This window comes from Vulpes lagopus, chromosome X (assembly GCF_018345385.1).
Source record: "Vulpes lagopus strain Blue_001 chromosome X, ASM1834538v1, whole genome shotgun sequence".
In the NCBI taxonomy this organism is placed as follows: domain Eukaryota; kingdom Metazoa; phylum Chordata; class Mammalia; order Carnivora; family Canidae; genus Vulpes; species Vulpes lagopus.
In genome coordinates this window covers 13,646,523-13,670,274 of record NC_054848.1, presented here as the reverse complement: position 1 = coordinate 13,670,274, position 23,752 = coordinate 13,646,523, and the positions used below count along the sequence as shown (strand labels likewise).

The 23,752-nt window shown below is 50.6% G+C and overlaps 1 protein-coding gene across 1 annotated transcript in view; it reads right to left on the bottom strand.

Moving 5' to 3' along the window:
• The window catches only part of NHS (NHS actin remodeling regulator), a 346,296-nt gene that overhangs the window by 183,213 nt on the left and 139,331 nt on the right, over window positions 1–23,752 (bottom strand). The gene's annotated exons all lie outside the window — the stretch shown is intronic.

The window sequence follows — 23,752 nt, the reverse complement described above, 5'->3', positions numbered from 1 at the left end:
CAGGGCGGTGTGAACAAGCTCAGGCTAGCCTCCCGGAGGGTGAGAGACCACGAGGAGAGGGCACCCAGGCAATGCAGCCGTCCAGGCTGAGACCCTAGCCCTGGGAGTGAGGCCATCCTAGAACTCCCAGCCCTGGCCAGGCCAGTCCAGACCAGATCCTCCCTATCTGCCCAATCGACCCACAGGTTCATTGGCAAGATTAAGCGTGTGTGACTATAAGAAAGTCACTAGGTTAGTTACACTAAGTTCAGCTAACAGATACACCTGCATTCCATTCCCATGGCCGCCGCCTCTTTAACACCTGACCTCACTGTTTTCTGACTTGGATAAAAAGTCTACAGAACATAGAAAGCATTAAATCACATTTGGTTACATATTTAGAAGTCATCTTTATTAAGAGGAATCAGATTATATGAACTCAGGACTACCTCAGAAATGCGAAGTTAAATGGCTCACCAGTACAGCCTAGAAATAACGCAGTGCTTGGCACACAGTGAGCCCTCAATCAACACTGGTTGGATCCTGAGCTAACCTAAAGTGACTCCCCATTTCAAAGATGAGAGGACAGGGATCCCTGGGTGGCGCAGCGGTTTGGCGCCTGCCTTTGGCCCAGGGCGCGATCCTGGAGACCCGGGATCGAATCCCACATCAGGCTCCCGGTGCATGGAGCCTGCTTCTCCCTCCGCCTGTGTCTCTGCCTCTCTCTCTCTCTCTGTGACTATCATAAATAAAAAAAAAAAAAAAAAAGATGAGAGGACAGAGGCCCAAAGAGGTTCTATGGCTTCCCCTTAGTCCTATAACTAATGGCAGGCCTTCTCTGCAACATGACACTTGTTACGTGAAAAAGGGGGTGTCTGGATGACTTCCGACTTTTCCTGGATCCTAGATCAAAAGGGCGGGGTGAGCCTCAGCTCTAATATACCATCCACTGACTCAAAGCCATGGGTCTGTCTGGTTCTTTGCCATTGGCACACAGTAGGTGCTCAATTAATGTCGAACGAGGACATGGCTGTGGAAAACTTGCCACACTAAAGGAAAACTCTGTAGCTCATACCTGCAGGGCTCCCTGTCTCCCCCACACAAAAGCACAGCACTTGTGCTGCTTTCCCAACGGGTTAGAAAAAGTTGAGCCTTGAGTGCTTTCTGGCGGATGCCTAAAGGACTCAGATAAAACGAGCCGCCCTCCTCCCCACACCCGGGTGGAAAGCAGAGGCCTCCGAGGGGCCAACATGCATTGACTGCCCTCATTTATTTTCCACTTTTCTCATTCCATTCAGTCAAGGTCAACCTCCACTTGGTTTGCCCCCTGATTAGGAAGACTGCTTGCTGGGAGAGCAAATCCAGGCAGCAGAACAATCGATGATCTCCATGCCAGGCCAAGGACACGGCAAATGCCACTTTCTCCTCCTTCTTCTCCAGCAAGGAAAGCGACAGTCGTTTCCCCACCATGCTGCAGCCGAGCTCCCTGCTCTCAAGCCCGGAGGGTTTTCGGTGCTTCCCTAGTCCTTCTCTCGTTCACCCCGGGTGTGAGCACACGTGCGTGGCTGCGCACGCACGTGTGTGGCATGAGCTCCCTGTGGGCAAGAACGGCCTCATCCAAAGCTCGTCGCCCAGGACCAAGGCAGGCCCGGCATCCGGCAGTACGTGTTCAGGGAAGCCGCGGAGGAGCAAACCGATCGTACTCAGAGGTTTCTCGAGCGACCCTTTGAGATTCCGCGGTGGTGGCACCGCATAACCAAAACATAAACTATGTGAGCTTGAAACAAAAGCCCCCGTAGCAGTTATAAAGTCATCACCTCCGAAGCACCCTTTGCAGACCCTGCCCTGTGACGCCCACCTGGCCGCACGGTGCCTGCAGGCCTGGCCCGGGCTCCCCGCCGGGCTCCGCCAGTAGGGGGAGCTAGAGGGAGGCCGGCGGGGGCAGCACTGGGCTTCCCGGGCCCCTGCCTTGACCGTCCCCTTAGGAACAGCCCTTCCTTCGGGAGCGGCCACCCGTTCCAGAATCCAGCTGTTTTGTTTCGGTTTGGGTTTGGTTTGGGGTTTTGCAATCCCAGAACCGGCCTCTCTGGGCCCCCGCCGTTGCACAAGCACTGGCCAGGCAGCATTTCCTACTCAGGGCGCTAGGTCTCAGCTCTGCAGGGTATCCCCTCCAGACACCTCAGTTTTCATGACCTCGCCCTCTCCCCCTGCACCCCCATCCTGGGGCTGCTCTCTCCCTCACTGGTCTGTTCAGCCTCCTGCTGCCTGTTTAACCAACAGCCTCTGTTAAAATAGCCTGCGGGGCTGCTCTTCTCCAGGCGCATCCTGATTGATAGGGGCACCAGGGTGTCTGTAGGGGCAACAGCGCCTTTTGCGCTCCCCCGAAAGATCGAAGTCAGGTACAGTGACCTCTACTTAGTCTCGAGAAAGACCCTCCAAATCGGGCTCTGACCAAAAAGACAAAAGACAAAGCTGCCTCAGGCCTACAGCAAACGGAACCCAAACAGAACCTGTGGGCCTGACACTCCCAAAATATCCATTCAACAAATGAATGTACCTGCGGCTGACACTGCGCTGTGCATCCCAGGGCCTGTTCTTTCTTCCTTCTCAAAACACAGCCGGACTACATTTCCCAGCCCCCCTTGCGGTTAGGGTAGCCACGTGACTGGGAGCTAGCCAATGGCACCGATGTGCAGATGTGATGAGCACCACTTCCAGATCTGGCCCACAGACGCAGACAGTGAAACTCCCCTGTCGACCAGTTTTAGGGGATCCCACGGAAGGCTGTAAGGCACAACCACAAGGCGGAGAGGCCTGGTCTCGGAATGACCAGGTGGCAGATCTCCTGCCGACCTGGGAGATAGGAAACGATGGAATGGAACTGTTAGCTGAGCGCACAGTAAATACCTATTGTAGTAAAGCTGCTGAGACTCGAGGCCAAGGGCATGAGCTTGATCTCTAGCCCCGGCCATCCAACTCTCTGCGACAGGCGTTGGGTCATGAAGACGGTTAAACAGGAATTTGGATGATCAGCAGAAGCTCATTTCGACAACTGGAGGAACAGCTCAAAGGGCAGAGGCTCCTGACAGCAGGTCCCTGCCCAGCAGGAAAGCACATGATTACAAGGAGTCCTTCCATCCAGATAATGGAGTCAGCCACTTTTTGGGGCCTCATGTAGGTAAATCTACAGAATGATTAACCAAATTGACTAGCCCCTGCAGAGTCTGGGTCCCTGGGACTCTTCACAGAACAACAGATCATCTGCCCGAAATGACTTTAGACGTTGAACTAGGAAGAAAAAGCCTGGGCTAAGTGATTTTTCTTTCAATTAGTAATAAGTATATTTTACTGTAGAAGTAATAATATACGGTGACTGGGAAAATAATGAGAAAATCAGACCGGAAGAAAAAGTACATTGCTGTACCACTGCACCATTCAGACAAATCATCATCAGAGGTTGATATATCTTCTTCCAGAACTTTTGCCTGGCTTATATATTTTACATGGTTGTGATTATACACAAAGCATCATGGTTAAAAACTGAATTAAAAATATCAGATTTGAATCCCATCTCTGCCACTGCCTAGCCCTGCAACCTTGAACCAGGTACTCGGCCTCTTTGTATCTCCAGTTCTTCATCCGTAAAACAGGGGCAATGATTCAAATCTCATTCAACCTGTGGCAAGAACTAAATAATATTACACATGAAAGCACTTGGCACAGTGTTTGCTGGCTGAGACAAAGCACTTACGAAGTGCTAGCTGTTGTAGGCTATGTACAGAATTATCACTCTTGATTGAGAGAAAATAGTAGCCGGGTTCTCTGATTATTAAAGTGATATTTCCTCATTGTGGGCAATTAGGAGAATGTGGAAAGAAATCACAAAAAGAAACCGTGATTTCTGGATGTCCTCCAGCTCCATCTCTCTTGCATTTTGTCCTCAGGGAGACCCAAATTCTGGGACTCCCAGAATCCAGGCACTTTTCAGTGAAGGAGCCTCTGTTGTCCAAAGAAAAAAGAAGGGCAGGTGGGGGGGGGGTATGGGGAAGGCAGCAAAATCCTGATCTCTGAGCCAAGGCACCACCATACGAAGATGTCAGGGGAAAACTGACAGGATACCGAGGGCAGTGTAGTCCTTATCTTGATAGCAATGGTATTTGATTTTCATGTCTCATAACTACAAAAGAAAAAAAAAATCAAGAACTGCCTAGAGAGTATTTCTGAAACACCCTTATTTTCCCCTCTGTGCAAGCACTGTGCAAGAGAGGCAGACGATGAGCACATCTCCCTCCATCATCAGCTCCATCTGCGTCCCTGGGGAAGGGGAACCCACACCTCTTTGTGACAGGAATACACGCTGACTTCTAAGCAGTGTTCAGATTCAGCAGTGATATCAACCTTCAAGCTCTAAGCCTTTCTTGGTTATGTCAATTTTTCTAGGCATTCGCTTCTGCCTCCTTGTCTTATCAATGCTTAGGACAACGTTAAGCATTAATTCTACAGCCTAATGGAATGGGAATTGCAGTCCAGTAAAAGTCACGTGATTCTATGTGGAGTTTACAGCACAAGCTAAGATGAAGTGCATTGCTCCATTCCTCCAACACCTCAGAATATCTGTTACAGGAAGGATAATGCTGTTCTGTGGTTTATACCAATGCTACTCAAAGTGTGGTCTGGGGATCCCTGGGTGGCGCAGCGGTTTGGCGCCTGCCTTTGGCCCAGGGCGCAATCCTGGAGACCCGGGATCGAATCCCACGTCGGGCTCCCGGTGCATGGAGCCTGCTTGTGTCTCTGCCTCTCTCTCTCTCTCTCTCTCTCTCTGTGACTATCATAAATAAATAAAAATTAAAAAAAAAAAAGTGTGGTCTGTGGACCAGCAGCACCAGCAGCACCGGGGACCTTGTTAGAAATAGGCCCGTGGAATCCAAATCCCTAAGGGTGGGGCTCAGAAATCTGCATTTTTACCAACTCTTCTGATGATTCTTATGTGCACTAAAGTGTGAGAAGCACTGGTCTATAACTACCTTTCCTGGCAGGCCAAGCGCTCGTGAGAATATTGTTAATAATAACATGTAAGTAATAACAACACCTTAGCATGAATCAAATAGTATGTGTTAGAAACTATTAATTATTACTCCTTATCTCCTTTACTCCTCATAACCATCCCACGGGCTAGACACAATTTTACCCATTTCACAGATAAGGAAACTGAGAATTAGAATGATCGTGTAACTTGCCCAAGGTCATCCTGCCTGGAAGTGATGGATCTTTTTTTTTTTTAGATTTTTTAAATTTATTATTTATTCATGATAGAGAGAGAGAGAGAGGCAGAGACACAGGCAGAAGGAGAAGCAGGCTCCATGTCAGGAGCCGGATGCGGGACTCCATCCCAGGACTCCAGGAGTCACACCCCTGCCCAAAGGCAGGCGCTGAACCTCGGAGCCACCCAGGGATCCTGGAAGTGATGGATCTTGAGCTTGAATCCAGGGCTGACTGATGCAACAGCACTCTGTGTCTCAACCTCAACCTCTCCTGCCTCTCCCTCTACCTCTATGTCTCTCTCTCTCTCTCTCTCTCTCTCTCTCTCTGGATTCAGGACTTCCTCAAGGAGAAGTTCCCTGGGTATCACCGTGTTGTAGCCGCTATACTTTCTCTGGATTTAGGCAGCTGAATAATAGCTGCCTGTGGAGCTGACCCAGGAAGTCACTGCTGCTTGGAGACAGGAAACTGTAGGAAACAGCCAGACCCATCCAGTGTCTTCAGCATTCCTTTTAATGACAACTGGGCAGGTTCAAGCATCCTTGAGCCACCACTGCAGTGGAGCTGCTTGGCACAGCCATGGTGGCGTGCTTGGCACCGTCCCTGTTCCTGCTGGCACAGGCCAATGCTAGGAAGGAACGGACATCAGTGCCAGGCAGTGGTGCCAAGCCTCCCCGGCGGGCCGCTTTGCCGCCGCAGGTCAGGCAAGTGGCAGAAATGTAAAAACTGCTTCTCGCAACTGGGGAGCAAGCGTGCAAGTACACTGAGCCCTGGCAGGCTCTCCGCAGGCTGCTTCCAAAGGCTCTGGCCGCCCTGCACGATGATGTTGGCAGGGAGCCGGGGCGGAGATCCATTCGCGGCAGGCCCGGCTCCGTAACAGACGTCAGGCAACTAGTGGGCGATGACCTAGCAAGCCAAGAACAGGAAGCCCTCCCCGCTGCACCTCTTTCGAAGGCTGAGATGCCCCTACAGGGTTGTTTTTCAGTGCTTCCTCTTCTCGCCCTTTCCCAGCCAAGGTGGGATTATAAACCGCTGGGCAGAACTGTTTTCCACCCTGAGTATTTCACTCTCTTAAGACATGTTCTATGGAAAGCAGACTGGAGAAGGGTCCTGAAAGAGGGTTCGTGTGCATGTGAGGGGTGATGAACCACATCATCACACCTGCAACAGCTCCCACTCAGTGAATGTTTATTATGTGCCAGCTCCTTGACTTCGGTTGGTCACTTGAGTCAACTCATGTCACCCTCTCCGCAGTGCTAAGAGGTAGGTACTGCCACCATCCCTACTTCACAGATGAAGAATCAAGGTGCAGAGAAGTAAGTGACCCGCCTGAGGTTAAGTGGCAGGGTTAGGATTCGAACGCAGACAGTCGGGCTTCAGAGTGAGGTGTGCAGGGGATGACGCTCTGTAATACATCAGGTGACCACACAAGGCTTTTCTGTGAGATGTGCCACATGCTTTAGTGGACAAAGCTCTCCACCATTCCCCTGGAAGATGGGTTCATCGGTGTTTGTCTTCCATTTCCTCATAGGGTCACATGAAGGTGAACAGCTTAGCACCTCAGTAGAGGTAGGGCCAGTGGTAGAGCCTCTTGGGAAATGGCTCTTAACCGGGGTCAGAAAGTGAAATTAATTTTCCAAAGAGCTAGGTTGTGATTTCTTCATTTCCATGCCCCTCTATGCACCCTCCCTCCAGAACCCAAATCAGATGCTCGGTCCTCTCCGTCTGGTCAGTTTCTCTCTCCCTGAGCCTGACCAAAGTCACCTGCCATGTGGAGCCCCAGAGCTCACAGCTGACTGCTGCAGCCCAGGCCCCTTTATAAAGCATCTATCATGCACGATCCATTTTGCCTTCTCCTGGTGACACATCTCTTCATGCTAAAAAATGCAGGTCAAGGCCCAAATTCACCAAGAAACTCCCTGAGAGCCCCAGGTCACAGAATTTGTTTCCTCTTTGGATGCCAAAGGCTGAGACACCCCATCTGCACGGGAGACTGGGTCCTGGGCCACTCGGCCCTCATGAAGCAGACGCTCTAGAGAGGCCAGGCAGACAAGCAGCCATGTGACACGGAATTAAATTATGTGGTGTGCCAGAGAGCAGTAGGGACTACAGAGAAGAGAAAAGCGGGGACAGAAGACAGAGAAGGGGAGTGGTTGTGTCATATTTTGAAGGAAGTGGTTGGGAAGGGCCTCGCAGATAAGGCGAGATATGAGGAGATCTGCTGAGGAGGCATCAGAGCCAAGAGAGAAGTAGGGGGTCAGTGCTCCAGGCAGAGGGAGCCGCAAGGGCAAAGGCCTTGAGGCGAGACCTTGTGTGCCGTGTGTGTCTGAGGAATAACGAGGAGGTGGTGCAGCTGGCATGTGACGGATGAGCAAGAGGAAGACTAGCAACAGCACCTGGGAGGTGCGCAGAGAGGGGGCAGCAGGAAAGTTCGGCTAGACAGGAGGCACAGACACGGGGCAGTGGCTGGCGAGGGGGTCACTCTACATGCAACCCGAGCAGCTAATGCGCTCCCAGGAAAAAAGTGAAGTGTGCAGGCCTAAGAGCAAAGCGAAGCCTGTGCGAGGCTGAGCGGCCCCAGGGATGCGTGCCTGGACTCAGAGAGGCTGGCCCTGGGTCGGCAAGAGCTTGGCCAGCAGTCCCCGGGTTCGAGCCCCTCCCCAAGCTGTGCCTGTCCTGCTGGGGCACCTGCGGCACCGAAGGCGGCGCTCAACCGCTGGGCCACCCGGGCTGTCCTCACGCCTGCTTCTAGTGGAGGCGAACTGGAGACGCTGCTGGAGTCCGGGAGAGGCCCTTCACCTTGACAGGGCTCGTTTACCTGCGCGGCGCCCTGGATTAATGGGAAGCCGCCCCCTGCCCTGGGGCCCGAGGACCCCCGGCGCCTCCCCACCTGCGCGGAGGACAGATCCGAGGGGTGCGCAGCAGGGGCAGCTCCTGGGCCTGGCCCTCCGCGCCCTCCTTGCTCTCCCCTCGCGCTTTGTCTTCCAGGGGCCGCGCAGGAAGCCCTCCTGCCGGTGGCCGGCTCTGCAGCCCCCCTTCCTGTGGATGTGCTGGGAACAGCTTCCCCTTTGTTTGGCCCTCTGATCCCCATCTGCTCAGCAACTGCCCAAATCCAGTTCAGGCGTCGCGTGCCTCCAGCCTCCCGTCGCGTCGCGCATTGTCTCCTGGCCATCACTCCAATCCCCCCAAACAAAGGCCCTCAAATCTGAATAAACCCTCTGCCATCAGCCTGGCGGGTCAGGACGCTGAGCAGGACAGTCCCCATGCCTGCCTCTTTGAAACCCTTTGGCTCTGTTGACCTTTGTCTAACCCCAGTCGCAGTGCTCTCCTGGGTCCCCGCCAGGCCGGACACTACATTTCCTGGTGGACTTAGCCACTGTGCTGAGCCAACAGGTCACCTCCATTTTTGGGAGGACCTGAGGCCTTTCTTTTTGTCTTTTTTGAAGTTCGGCTTTATCCTTTTACAGAAATTAACTTCGTAGGGTCTGGTTTGCGAGGTTGACTTCATCATCAGGGTGGCACCAGACAGGACCCCATGGCGGGTTCCGCCTGGGACCATCTAGGAAGCCTATTATCTGCAAGTTCTTCGGCTACACAATGTCCTTCTAACTCCCTTTATCTCTCCTCGTGCAAGAGAGGCCGCCTTCTTCCAGAGGTAGACTTGCCCCAGTTTCAACCTGTAATCACAGAGACTTTAAAATCATTCATTATGCTTGGAATCTAAGTGAAAGATCAAGCTCCCATCCCCTGTGGCACCCGACAGAGTTCTGCTAGGGAGTTTTGCTGATGCCAAAGCCTAACAGAACGAGCATAATGCCTGCCAGAAACTTCACTTCAAGGTTGACACCGGCCATGTGCCTACCTAGAAGATGGAAGCAAAAGGCCCCATTTTTTCTTCTTTTTTTTTTTTTTTTGGATTTGTTCTTGTCATGCTTAGACATGACAAGAGTCTTTGCTTTGCTTCCCATCTGGCAAGTCTTTGCTACCCTTTCGATAAATTTTATGACTCATTTTTTTTCATTTATCTCTTTAATTCTATCACTTCATGGAAAATCAAGATAAGAATTCCCCTTAACTTTCATTTCTGGAAAAATTAAGCTCACCACACACCAAAGAAGCATGGCAGTATGGTCTTCCAGTGCCTTCTTAGAATGGAAAAACATCTTTACAAAGAAAAGTTCGCAGAGGTTTCACGCAGTGAACAAGAACAAATTGTTGATTTGTTTCCAACATGTCAGACAGTGGCTAGGTGTGTAGCATAATGAGACCAATCTTTCCCTCACAGGAATGTATTTTTAGATTTCCTTCAAGAAAAAGAAACATACTGGGCTCTTTGGACCCTTCTAGGAGACACAGAAAGGACACTGGTGGTGGCCCCAAATCACTCCAGTGGTAGAACAATCAGTGGCTCAGGGATAAACCACAAATCTGACTCTGCCTAAGACAGAACCAACTTTCCAGAACTTTTCTCCTTCTCTCTTGTTCTATGCTGTATGTGTGGGTCTCTGACAACCAGAGACACTGTTACCCGGGGATGAGCCTGCTCTATGACAGAGCCAATGCTTTCAGGGCACGTATACGTCTGCAGGCAAACTTTTAATGTTCCTCACTGAGTACAAAGGCAAATGAATGAAGGGGGGACTAAATTAAATATCTGTGGTTATTTCTGGCTTCCCTGCATCTACTCAAGAGTCATCACTGAACAGCCCCCCCAACCCCCGACTGAAAAATCCCACAGTGGCTGTGGCTCCATGTCTAAAGGTTCTTGACGAGAAAGTAATCATAGGATGGCAAAGCTCCAGAGGACCTCAGAAGTGATCTGATAGCAGCTCCTGACCCGGGATGGCGCTGCCTCCTGTAGGGGGCATTATCTGTTTCACCCTGATTAGGAGAAGACAACTCTCCCTGGTTTTAGTGGGCATGGCCAGAGAGTCTAGATGACTTGGAATTCCCAGTTCATCTCAGAGAAGTGATTGTCCCACCCACACTACCTATCCCCGGCCAGCTGAAGCAGCCCATGACCCTCATTTTATAGAAGAGGCGCCATCTCAAGAAATGAAGTGGCCCACGGCCAGAGGCAATGATGGTACCTGGCCCGTAACCCAGATTTTATATTGTACTTCAGTAAATGAGATCACTACTTCTTTTTTTAGGGACGCTCTGAAATGCTGCCTGAGGATGGATTCCTCCCAAAGCTGACCCGGAGACAAAGATTCGGGTTTAAGCCGTGTATTGGGGAAGCATGGTAACAGAGTGGGTAGGTGAGAGTGGGAAGGGAGAGCAGTTGTAAAGGGAAGGTTATCAAACAGGTTCCCACTATGGGTAAGAGAGGTTTGAGCTTGTTGGGAGACCCTGGGGGATGCTGTAAAACATAGCTCAGAGTTGTCCAACCTGAGGAGTGAGGAAGCTGGGGTACTGATCCTCCTATTTCAGTGTCCATTGACCGAAGTCTTTACCAGGAACATTCGTTCCCAAGCAATTTTGGCCTGCCCAGCTCACAGGCTGAGACAAAGCTCTCAGGCCAAGAACTGTAGCTACTTGCAGCTGGACACTGCCCAGGTATCCATGAGAACAGTGAATGTCAAGAGCACACAGGTGGGCACTGGAGATGCAAAGAACTACACTGAATAGTGAATCCAGTCGCTTATTTGGCTCATGAATCAAACAACCTGGGCTTGTAGAAATTGCTAGAAATTATTTTTAAATACTTGCCTTTATGTTTGGAACAGTTTAGACCATTTCAGTTTTGGATCTCCGAAGAGATTTGGCCAAGGGTCCCTCGTGAAGCCATAGGCTCTGGGGAGCTGCCATTTATGGGGCTGCCAGAGTGCAAACTGCACTTTTTATTTCTCTCTTTGAAGTGGCTGCTGCTTCCCCAGCCCCAGTCCCTAATTTTCAAAACAGGAGAGCTAAAGTAACACAAAAATCCACCAAAGGCTACCAAGGTCTCTAACCACACTGGTTTCTGAGGGTGTGTGCAGGGTGAGCAAAGGTAGCCATGGGCCTGGGGGAAGAAAAGCATGGCGTCACTTCCCAGAAGCCAGTGTGGCAGGTACCACGGCCACATTGGCCTCCTTGTGACCTCCTTCAGGCAGCATTCTCTAACGTTCCACCATTAGAATATATAATTTTGTGCTCATGAAATCAAGTGGTGTTCCCCACCTTTGGAATTCCTTCCAAAGATCCATCAGCTGCCAAGACATCATGAGTGTGACCTGGGAAAAGTGTGTTAATACAGGGGCAGATGCACACACGTAGAATGACCTTTCAGACTACAGACTCTGAAGAAGCCTTTCTTTCTCTGAGTAGGTGAGAGAAATCGTCATCAAAAGAAGAAAATGGTGAAAGAGCACACTCACAGACTCCCTTAATGTGGCTTTGGAATTCATCCTGTTAAGTGCTGACAAGACTCTTGCTCAGACAAAATGCTTATTAATGGGACGAGAAGGGAAAGCAACAATTTATTGGACCACTGTTAGACACTTTTGTATTTATGGCATTTAATCTTCAAAACGGCCCTTGGGCTAGGCATACTTTTGGCTCCATTGTATGGACCACAAAACGAGATTTAGAGAGGCCAAGGGGCCTGCCCAAGGTCACAGAAGCCAAGGGGCTGTGTCAGTGACCCTCGGGCCCGCCCACCTTCCTAGGGGGAGTCAGCACTTTGTGCTCAGTACTCAGAAGTGATGACTCCCTGATTGCTTTAAACATATTTTTTAAAACCCATCATTTTAAAAAACAGCAGCCTCATAAAAAAGGTTGTTGAAAAATATGTAAAGGGCTTAGGGTAATAAACCGTCTAACCACATGGACTCATGCACTTGAGAGGATCCCATATAAAGCCACTGTCAATGACCTTCACTTCTGCAAGAGCTTTGACCCGCCCGCATTTCTTTGATGCCCTAGCACTCCTGTGTGATGGGTACAGCAGACACCTGCCAGCAACGTCATAGGCTGCTTTGGTGATGGTTGTTGTTCGTTACAGAAGATTCCACAGAGGTCTCTAGTAGGCACGGCTCTGATACTGTCTGATAGTATCTGATACTCATGATAACAATAGATCCAGCATCGCTACATTCCAGGCACTGTGCTAAGTGCAGCTCCATGGGTAGATATTACTCCCATTTCACAGATGAGGAAACTGAGACTCAGAGCGGTCTAGACGAGCACCCAAATTGCCAACCGGTGAGTGGCAGGGACAGGATTTGGTCCTAGGTGAGCAGTTTGCTTACCCCAGCCCCAGCTCCAGCCCCAGCCCCTTCCTCGGGCTGGACTCTTTCCAACAACACACTGACATCAGTGACATCGTCACCAAAGTACCCGAATCTCCCCCCGTCCCCGGAGACATTCTACAGTGGCCTCGTGGTGACATCTCAAGCTCTCTGAAATGCAAGGTGAGGGAGAGCAGCTGAAAGCACACTGGTGCCAGCGGCTGCCTGCCTGCCTGCTCACCCCCTCGGAACCCTCCCTCCTGCTCATCAACTCCCCAGGGGCCGCTGTCTGCCTCCTGTCCCCTCAAGGGCAGAAACCGCATCATTCATCTCTGTTTCCTAGGGCTCCAGCTCGGCCTATCATGGGGCTGAAGAAGTGTGCCTGGATGGATTGATTAATTTACATAGAAATGGCTTCCGCTTTGTCCTAATTAAAGCCAGAGCAAAGAAGCCTTCCTGACCTCTAGGGCTGATTCATGCTACCAATTATGGAGACATTCAGAACTGAATTCTTATATATTTAGGACAATTTTGAAAAGGCACTTGTTAAAGGTTTGGAGGGGAGTCTGGTTTTTGCTTCCCGGTATCATATTTTCAGAGACCCCCCCCCCAATTCTCCACATTCCCTAAATGAGGCGGACAGTCCACCCAGGGCGTGCACGGTGTATGCACCACGGCAGGGGACTGCAGAGGATGCCAGGGGTTTCATCAGCAAATATTTATTGGGTGCATTCTAGATGCCAGCTCCTGATGACACAGGGATCAACACAAATGAATCAGGTCCCTGCTCTATGGAAATCCCAGTCCAGGAGGAGAGACGCATATGGATTCAAGCACCACACTTTGAATGTAGACGTGGGAAGGGCAAAAAGCCCCCGTGAGGATGAGAAAGCAGATCTCTAACATGGTCAGGGACGGGTCAGAACAGCATCCCTTGGGAAGCTGGAGGAGTGTCTGAGGGTACTGGTCAGGCCTGGTGGGGGTGGGAGGGCACTGGGCTGATGCAGAAGCGCTGTGGGTGGAGCAGCGCACAGAGCAGGTGAGGGCAGCAGGGAGGAGGACGGAGTGGGCCCACGCACAGTGCCTCCAGGGCCAAGCTCAGGATCAGAGGCTAAGACTAGTGGCTAACATCCCCATTTCGCAGATGAGGAAGTAGAGGCGCAGAGAGATCACATGACCTGCCTGAAGTTAAGTGGCAGGGTTAGGGTTCTTTTTTTTTTTTTTTTAAGATTTTATTTATTTATTCATGAGAGACACAGAGAGAGGCAGAGGGAGAAGCAGGCTCCCTGTGGGGAGCCCGATGTGGGGCTCCATCCCAGGAGCCCGCGATCACAACATGAGCCCAAGACAGACCCTCAAACACTGAGCCACCCAGGCAACCCGACAGGGTTGGGATTCAAACACAGTCTGGCTTCAGAGCGAGGTGTGAAGGGGACGATGCTCTGCAATACATCAGGTGATCGTACCAGGCTTTTCTATGAGACGAGATGTGCAAAATGCTTTAGTGCACAAAGCTCTGAAGGAGGACTTAATTGCTATAAGCCAATTATTAGCCACTGAAAGAGCTGAAGCTGTGGTGGGGAGGGGGAGGGTGTGATGGTGGGAAGACTGGGAGTGGAACGTGGAAAACAGAAGAGGAAGGCAATGGGCTCCAAGAAGAACACTGTGGGGACCCCTGCCAGAGGACACAGGGCGGGACCCCAGTAGCACAGGTCAGGACCCAATGAACATTGGGGTGAGAAAGTGGGATAGGGTCTCACTGGGAGCTGCTGGAGGGGTGGGGAGCTCAGAGGGACCTGGGCCTCCGGTGTGGGCCTGGCTTCACTGGCAGGAAGTGTGGAGTTTAAGGAAGAGAAGGGGGTGGGGGTGGGGAATGGGGAAGAGCAGGTAGTGATCAAGGGGACAGGGAGGGGGAGCCAGGCTGCTGTGGAGGATTCACAAGGCTGGAGGCAGGAAATAAAGGCTGTTGGAGGGGCTGGGGATCTCAAAGTGTGGTCCTAGTCCCCCAGCATCACCAGGGAACTCATTAGACCCACAGATACTCAAACACTGTATTGTGTAGTTGAAATCTGCTCGGAGAGTAGAACCTCTTTCTCGCAAAAGAAAAAAAGGTAAATATGTGAGATGATGGACATGTTAATTTACTCAATGGTGGAAATCTTTTCACAGTGTACATGGGTATCAAATCATCGCTATGTGTACTTTATACGACAATATTTTAAAGATTTTATTTTATTTATTCATGACAGACAGAAAGAGAGAGAGAGAGACGCAGAGACACAGGCAGAGGGAGAAGCAGGCCCCACGCAGGGAGCCTGACGTGGGACTCGATCCAGGGTCTCTAGGATCAGGCCCTGGACTGAAGGCAGTGCTAAACCACTGAGCCACCCAGGCTGCCCCTACATGACAATTTTATTTGGAAATTATACCTCAATAAAGCCGAGAGAAAAGAATGGATGAATGCAACTTTTCTGGCCTCACCTGGACCTGATGGATCCGAGGGAAGGGCCTAGCAGTCTGTGTTTTAGCATGATTGCTAAAGCAACGGACTCTGATGGACACTCAAGTTTGAGACCCACTGCTCGGGATCAAACATCAATGTGTATATGAATCTCCAGGGGATCATGGTACACAGCAAATTCTCACCCCCTCGGTCAGAGATGGAGCCCAAGATTCCACCTTTCTAACCAGTTCCCGGGAAGATGATGCTACTACTGCCAGGACCATACTTTGAGTAGCAAGGGTCCAAGAGATTAAGGGATTGTCCGTCTTCTCACTGGCGACAGCAGAGCACTCAACAGAAGGCCAAAACATTACCTCTCCAGAAATCTGAAAGAGCTCATGCTCCTTAAATTTCTTCCAGAGCAACTCCAGTACAGGCCCCTTACTCAGCAGGGCTGGAAACATAGTGAGCAGATAAAAATAAACCACCTCATCCAACAGCCTGGTTGGAGAGGAGAGGGGAGATTTGAATCCAGAGACCACTGAGCACATTTGCTGAAACTCACTTTCAAGTTCTCCTCAAGCTGTTTTTTTTTAAGATTTTATGTATTTATTCATGATAGACATAGAGAGAGGGAGAGGCAGAGACACAGGCAGAGGGAGAAGCAGGCTCCACGCAGGGAGCCCGATGTGGGACCCGACCCCAGGACCCCAGGATCACACCCTGGGCCCAAGGCAGGTGCCAAACCGCTGAGCCACCCAGGGATCCCCTCAAGCCGTTTTTAAATCATAAGCTCCTTTGGGGCGCCTGGCTGCCTCAGTTGGTTGAGCATCTGACTTCTGATTTCCGCTTAGGTAGTGGTATCGGAATCATGAGATAGAGGCTCCACGCTCAGCACAGAGTCTGCTTGGGATTCTCGCTCTTCCTCTCCCTCTCCCCATCCCCCCACTCATGATCTAAATGAATGAATGAAAACAATCTTTTTTTTTAAATTGAAATTATTAGTTCCTTTAAGAGGGGAGTTTTATTCCCCCAAGCTGGGAGTCACTGCAGGGAATGCATATTTGTTCTGTCCTTTCTGTGGCCCCCAAACAGAGGGGATGAAGCTCTCTCAGCTGCCACCAAAGGGCCAACAGCCACAAAGCAGCCCAGGGGTCTGGGGAGTCTCAAGCACAATGAAAAGCACATGTCAACAGGGGACGCCGAAGAGGGAAACAAACGAACAACAAAAGTAAGCAGGATGCAGTTGGGTTGTAGCCGACTTCCCGTCCTGTGGGCTCCATCCCAGCACCTCCCAAACAGGCAATCTCATGAGAACAAAATTTCGAAGCTCTCCCTTGGGATGAATCAAGTCCTGATGAGAATGCCCTCCTCATGCTTTCTAAGAGCTACTGTGAGCTGATTTTTTTTTTTTAAGGAAAATGTGCAAAGTGGCAAGAATTGGATAAATAATTCAAAGACTTTGAGTTGGAGTCTGTGTGGACTCTGGGCAGCTTGGGCTCATTTCTGTTTTATGCTGCTTGTCTGCAGTGGGAATGTGGAGGGAGCACATTTTTTTCCCCTAGAACAACAGCACGTCAGCTCTCTGCCAGCTCAGCGACACGAGAGGCATTGCAGTGTTAGCCAAACCGGAGCCAAATGAGGCTCACACACTCCTAGGCAGGAATCAAGTCATGCACCGCGTGTGACACGTCCCCGTCCCCCAACTGCTCCGCACTTCTCTTTTGATCGCTCTTCCTTATGGGTGCCCGTGTTTTCCTGTGTGTCTTAGGTGTACAACACGTTGACTTCTCACCAGCGATTTTTAGCTCTTTGACACATAATAAAAGCATCCGTTTCCAGCTAAATCAGGCCTTCTGTTCAAAGTGTTTTCCCTAGAAAATACGGCATCTTCTAATTAAATAACTCACCGAGCAGCAGGAAGGGATGATGTGGAAATTAGAGCAGCATTTCGGCTTACGTTGCACCCTTCCTGACAAGCGGCCCGCAGTAGTTGACGGGCTTCAGAAAGACAAGCTGTCTTAGCTTCCTGAAGAAAGAAGGGGGGATGGAGAGATGGAGGGAGGAGGGAGGGAAAGAAAACCCTGCTAGTCCCAAGTGTGGGTTCAGAAAGGACGTCTGGCCAGGCTGGGGTGAGGCAACACTACGGTGGCGGAGGCGAGGGGCCAGGGGTGCGAGGTTCATGGCAAGGCAAGGGAGAGACACTGGGACCAGGAAAGGGGCAGAGGGAGGAGAGAATCTGGAGGGAGACAGGAGAGGCCTCTGGGAGACCTCGTCCAGGCCAGGCCCTTTCTAGGAAGATGCACACGAAGCTAAGGCCCTTATCTTCCCGGCTCTTGAAAACAGGCTCTCCTCAGCATCTTGGGGCGGCTCTCTAGAGCCTACTGCAGTCTACTGCAGGAAGACACGGTGAGGATGGGCAGAGCTGAAGGCCCCTGCTCAGACGGCAAAGGGGGCCTCTGTCTCCCATAATTCCCTTACGTGGAGGGAGTGGACAACAAAGGACCACGCTGGGCATGGAGAGAGCCTGGAAGCTTGAGAGGGTGGGCAAGTCTGAGCTGCCAGCTTCTCTCTCCTGGATTATTGCAGTGGCCTCCCCGAAAGCGGCTCCCTGCCTGGGTCCTGGCCCCTCAACACCTAGTCTCCGCATTGTGCCACGGCACCCCTGTCAGGGGGCATGTGAGTCCCCACACCAGAGCCGCCACTGCCCCTCACACTCACAGGCAGCACTTGAGCCCCTGACTGGCCTCCAAGGGTCTGTGACATGGTTTGTCCCCATAGCCCCTCACCTCTCCTCTGTCTTCGCCTGCAGCTTGTCCCTTAGTCACTCCTCCGCAGGCCTCCAGCCTCCTTGTCGCTCCTGGAACTGCCAAGCACATCCCCACCTCAGGGCTTTTGCCCCGACTCTTGTGGCTGCCACACGGCACTGGCTCCCGTACCTCATCAGGTCTCTGCTCAACTGTCACCTCTGAGAGGCCTCCTTTACCCTCCCCACCACACTGTATCCCCTTACCCAGCTTCATTTGTCTCTGCCTGGCATCCCACCACCCGTCACGGTCTGTTCTGTACTGCGCATCTCTCCCACTAGAATGTCAACTACAGTGGGGCAGAGGGACCAGTGGCAGTGGTCACCACCACCTCTCCAATGCCCACAACCATGCCCTGCATGCGACCGGCACTCAACAGATGTTACTCCATGTTTAATGAAATGCCCTAGGAGAGAAGAAGAAGAAAAAAGAGGCAGAAGGAGATACCTTGAGAATGGCCAGCTTACACACAATATTCCTGCAGGGCTGGCATCGGGAAAGGTGTGACTCGTGAAGGAGGTGTGGCCAGCTCGAAGTCTCAGTTCTGACACCTCCCAGGTATACCAGGCCACCCTGCCATCATTCCCCGGGCATCACTCAGCTGTTGATCTGGTGTTGGTTACAGTGTAGCATGCTTATGAGAAAGGATGGTGGTGGTCCAGGGCTGTCCAACTTTCCCAAATGACAGATCTGGAACATTCTGAGGAGACCACATATTTATAAATATTTGAGAAATGGGGCATTTCCAGTGTAATATATATTCATAGAGGTTGCCTTGAAGTATGAGTGCTTTCATTTATTTTTTTTTCTTCCCTCCCCGCCCCTTTTTTAGCCAGTGATCCTACCCTAAAGCCACACAAGTGGAGCATTTAAAGAAGGGGCGAGTTCATCAGCACCCTCAGAGAGAACTGGGTCCTGAGAAGAGTCAGAGATTAGCTGATTTGCCATGAAGCTCCTCATGGGCAAACCCAGCACAGATGCCAGCAAAGCAACCCACAGCCAGGATTCTGATGCGAGCTCTTGGGGCTACCACGGCCCAGTACTCACAGGTACCCACAGACTCAAGTGTCAGCAGCACCCCTCAGGACCAGGTCTCTCCTTCTGTGGGTCTTAGTTACTGAAAGGCAAGGATGACACAACCAAGACTGGACTGGATTGGATGGGAGAACGGTCTTCTCCGGGAAGGAGGGAGGTCAGGAGACACACCAGAAGTGAGGGCGGAACCCCAGGCCAAAACCACAGAAAATGAGAGGAACCAGCACAAGTCGCCAGGCCCCAATTAATTTGGGGGCCGGGTGGGAAAAGCGACGAGAAGAAAGGGAGGAACACGGAGAGTAAGAGCGGAGGCTTTAGTCAAGAATTCAAATGCCAGCTCCACTTGCAGATAAGACCGGTGGGTCGTCTTCCCAGCCAAGAACTCACCAAGCCTGTGGGTCCCTCTGAAGGGAGCAGGGCATTTATAAGCAGACCAAAGGGGCAGGGAAGCCTCGTAAAATGGGAGTGTCCCAGGGCTCAGCAGATATCTTATCACGCTTACTTTACGGATTCAAAGCAGTAAAAACTCCACATGCCACCCCTGAACGTTCCTCTCTTTCAACTTCAAGACTAACAAAACTTTGTGTCAACACATAGGAGCCTGAAGTGATTAAAGCATAAGGGAGCACTCCCTCTATTGTGTCTGCTTTTAATCCCCGGAGAATTTTTCTTCTAGACACACATACAAACAGCTCGCCAGTTGTTTATGCTAACTGCAGAGGGGTGTGGGCAGGGAAGGGAGCGGGGCCGCTGAGAGAAGGCAAGAGAAGGGGGAAACAGAGGCAAAGACCGAGAGGCCTGGGGAAACTTTCCTCACCCAATCTGCCCTCCGCCCCCTTGTTGGAGTCAAGAGTTGGCAGATTCAAGGACATTTGGCAGCCAGTGGACTGTCCCCTAGGGGCCTGGATGGGGCAGGCCCAGGGAAGCACGCAGGGCCCTCCCCCCCTTCCATGTGCAGGAGCCAAATCAATCACTGGAAAGTAAAGTGCTGCCTTTGTCATATAACAAAGGGCACCCAAGAGTGCCCCCAAGGCTCCAATGCACTTAGTAAAGGCTAACTAAATAAAGAAAAAAGTCTTGAGAAAATAAAAGTCATCACACCTGGGTACCCTCTTTATTACAGACTCCACTTTAGCAATAACCCACCAACCTCTGACCTTAGTCAGAAATAAGCCAAGCCCAGTGAGGTGGTCCGAGAGGGCGAAACAGGACCCATCTTCCAGCCTCCCGCCCCTGAGACGACAACGGCGGATATGTCTGGTGGGCACTGGGACTGTCGTTGCCACGTATCCCGTGCCCCACGCTGTGACTGAATCTGAAGCTTGGTTCACTTGACTGTCAACTTCACCCTCAACTTCACTTCTCAGTAAGGCAGGGGACTTCAGGTGACATAGCCATTCATGATAATCATAACCACATCCACGCGCACAGGGCCCTTACTGCTGCGAGTCCAACGTGCTTTATGTGGATTGACTCATTACATCCAAAACTAAAGGTTTTTTTTTTTCACAACTTCTGCAATCATAAATTATTATTATGTACCTAATTTTCCTCCTCCCCTACAAATTCTCCCAAACCAGGCAAGTGGACAAAAATAATGAGTCACAAATTTAGGTGATCCCTGGGCTAGATTATGAAAATGGTCCCTATCATTCCCTTCTTGGCATCTCCACCCCTTTGCAATGAGACCCTGCCCTCCCCTCAAGAGATGGGGTCTAGTTCCTTCCACATCCTCGGATCTCGGCTTGGTTACGTGACTTGCTTTGGCTGATACACTGCAGGAGAAATGGCATCATGTGAGTTGTACACCCAGGGCTCGAGCTACTCCTCACATTCTGTGAGCACCGTGTGACCAGGTCCAGGCTGGCGTGCTGGAGGGAGAGAGAGCTTCTCTAGAAGAAACCCACCAGACGGGATCCCTGGGTGGCGCAGCGGTTTGGCGCCTGCCTTTGACCCAGGGCGCGATCCTGGAGACCCGGGATCGAATCCCACGTCGGGCTCCCGGTGCATGGAGCCTGCTTCTCCCTCTGCCTGTGTCTCTGCCTCTCTCTCTCTCTCTCTCTCTCTCTCTCTCTCTCTGTGACTATAATAAATAAAAATTTAAAAAAAAAAAAAAAAAAAAGAAACCCACCAGAAGAGGCCGGCCCAGATCGGCCAGTGCCCCGCTGACCCACCGGTTCCCTAGGGACACATGCCAGAGCCCAGGCATGACGGGAGCGGGGCCGGCTCAACCACAGACTAGATACATGTGTGCTGTTGTCGGCCACCAAGTTCTGGGGGGCGGGGGTTGTTCCCCGGGAAAGCTGTACCATTCAGACCATTGGCTGCTCCCTTTGACCCTGGGATTCTCCAAGAGGGACTTACCATTCGCAGTGTTTCTGAAACTTATTCAACCACAAACTTACTTTCTCTTTCCCTTTTCTGTCCTTTCTGGGTGTGCACCCAGGCACATTCGAAGAAGCACGCACACTTGGGGAAAAAGACTGTTCCAGATCACACATCTCGGGAGTCACTAGCATTTGTTCATTTGTAGGTTTTATGGAAAACAGCTGCTTTTCCTTCAAGTCCACTTACAGTTTTTACTGCTGTTCTGAGAACAGTTCCCTTAATGGGACCTGTAACAACCAGTGTTATAATAACATATAAGAGCCTTGAAACCTCTCCGACGGTCCCCATGGTTTCTTTGGTCCTACTATGGGCTATAGGGAACACACTTGGAAAGACTCAAATCAAGGCCAAGAACTTAATATTCCAGCCCCAGTAAAACAGCAATCAGAGGCTCCTCCTCAAAGAAACCCCTTCCACAAATAGCAGTCAATGGCTGCGAGAATTAGATAGACCAAGACGAACTGGCTAGAAACTGGTTAAGGATTCATTTTGAATCAACTCAATAGGAAACCAAGATTCCAAGCAACGCCATTCACTGCTTCACCCCCACCTACGCAAAAAGCTCCCACGCAAACATTTCTGGAAATTCATGTTTTACTTCATTCATCTACTTCCTATGGCTCTTTTTCCTTCTCAGTGCAGCCCTCCTCCTCAGGGTTCAAACAGTGTCTCTAATTTCCCCCCTTCCTCGGAAGCAGGGTTCAGATGGTGAGAAGATATTATCAATACTCTCAACATGATCAACTTTCTGTTGATCAACATCGTGCAAAAGATTCAGGTGCAATTTTTCCAGCAGATGCCACAAAAACAAATAGTAATATGTGTGATCAAAACCCTGTCTTTTTCATAAAGCATGTAAAAGGTTATTCCAACTTATATGGTGATGTATGTCAATTATTTCTCAGTAAACCTGGGGGGTAAAAGGTTATTCAAAAGTCATCCAATCAGTATACAATACGTATTTCCAAAACGAGTTATGACACATGTCAAAGCACACGCCCAACAGCCCAGGACAGCTTTGCAAGAGCTGTCAGTCGCGGTCCAAGGAGGATATGGAGACCCTTCCTCCCTGTGAGCTCACCTACCAGCCTCAGCAGGGTGCATATGCCTTCCCGCCCAATCACAGGCTACTTTGGACTCCCAAATATAGAAGGGATAATGGATGCAACCATCAGAGTAACCATTTTTCAAGCAAGAGTCTTCAGTGAGTGCTAAAACTAGGTGGGGAGAGTCCACTAAGGAAGGAGATACTTACAGAATATCAAAGTTGACTTGTTTGTTACAAGAGGAAGAAGGGTGACCACGCAGAGACCACCTTGAATGTGGGATCAAAGCTGACATCACCAGTAGGGGGTGAATGAATGGACAGTCGTGTCTCCTGGTAAGGCCTCCAGAGAAGGACAAATCCTTTATATCACTTACGGAGTATTCCCACCAAGGAAACATATAGCTGAATTGAACCATGAGGAACCATCAGAGAAACCAAAATTAAGGGATGTTCTAGAAGTGGCCAGCATTCTTCAAAAGTGCCAAGGTCATAAAAGTCAAAGGAAGACTTATAAATACCTCTAAATTAGAAGAGACTACAGAGACAAGACAATTCAAAGCAGTGTGGGCTTCCGGGCTAGTTAGTGAGTCATAAGGAAATCATCACAAAGGGCATGATTGGCACAAAACTGGAACATGGACTGTGGCTTAGAGAAAAGTATTAAATCAATATTACATTTCCTGAATCTGATATCTGTTTGTGGCCATGTAAGGGAATATTCCTGTCCTTAGAAAACACAAGGTGTAGTGGGAGTCTGGTGCCAATGGCTCACCTGCCAATTGTTCAGGAAAAAATTTATATATGTATATGTATATATATATAATTATGTATAATATATATTTATATATAAATATATAAATATATTGATATATATAAATTATATATGTGTAGGTGTCCACACGTGCGCACCTACACATGCGTGTGGAGAAAGAGAAAAGACATAAAACACGTGTATGCAGGAGTTTTTCGTATTGTTCATGCTGCTCTCCTGTAAGTATGGGGTATTTCAAAAGAAAAAAGAAAACAGACAAACAACCTCACCAGGGCAGAGGTTTGCCAGTGGTTGGGCGGGGCGGGGGGCCTGGCAAAGCCAGAGCCACGGAGAAGTTGATCCGGGAGCAGGCTCCCTTCCCAGATGCCTTCTGTGGCGCTGTCCAGAGCCTTTCCCCCGACAGGACCCCCTCTTAGCTTCTTGTGAGATGGAGCTTTGGTGACCACAGGCCCCTGGCACTCTGGGACAGTGTGTGTCTTGAAAATCAGGAAAGTGACACCACTCCAGGCCCCAGTGCAATTCCATTTGAACATTTTCTTCCTGTGGGTTTCCACTGTGGTGGTTGGAGGCTGTGGTTCCTTTGCCGGCACCCTCGTGAGAGACACCGGACTGTGCTTCTGCTGAGGCACGAGGGGGTCTGGGGAGCCAACAGAGGCATAGGCGGGAAGTCATGGGTTCCAGGATGATCCCTCGCGGTGTCTTGTCAGATGCTGCCCCGTCCTGGCCGTCTTCTACCTTCTGTGGACAGACCTGCTGAGGTCAGCGCATGTGGCCTAACGTTTGCACGCCTGGCTCTGCGTCTGGACTGTC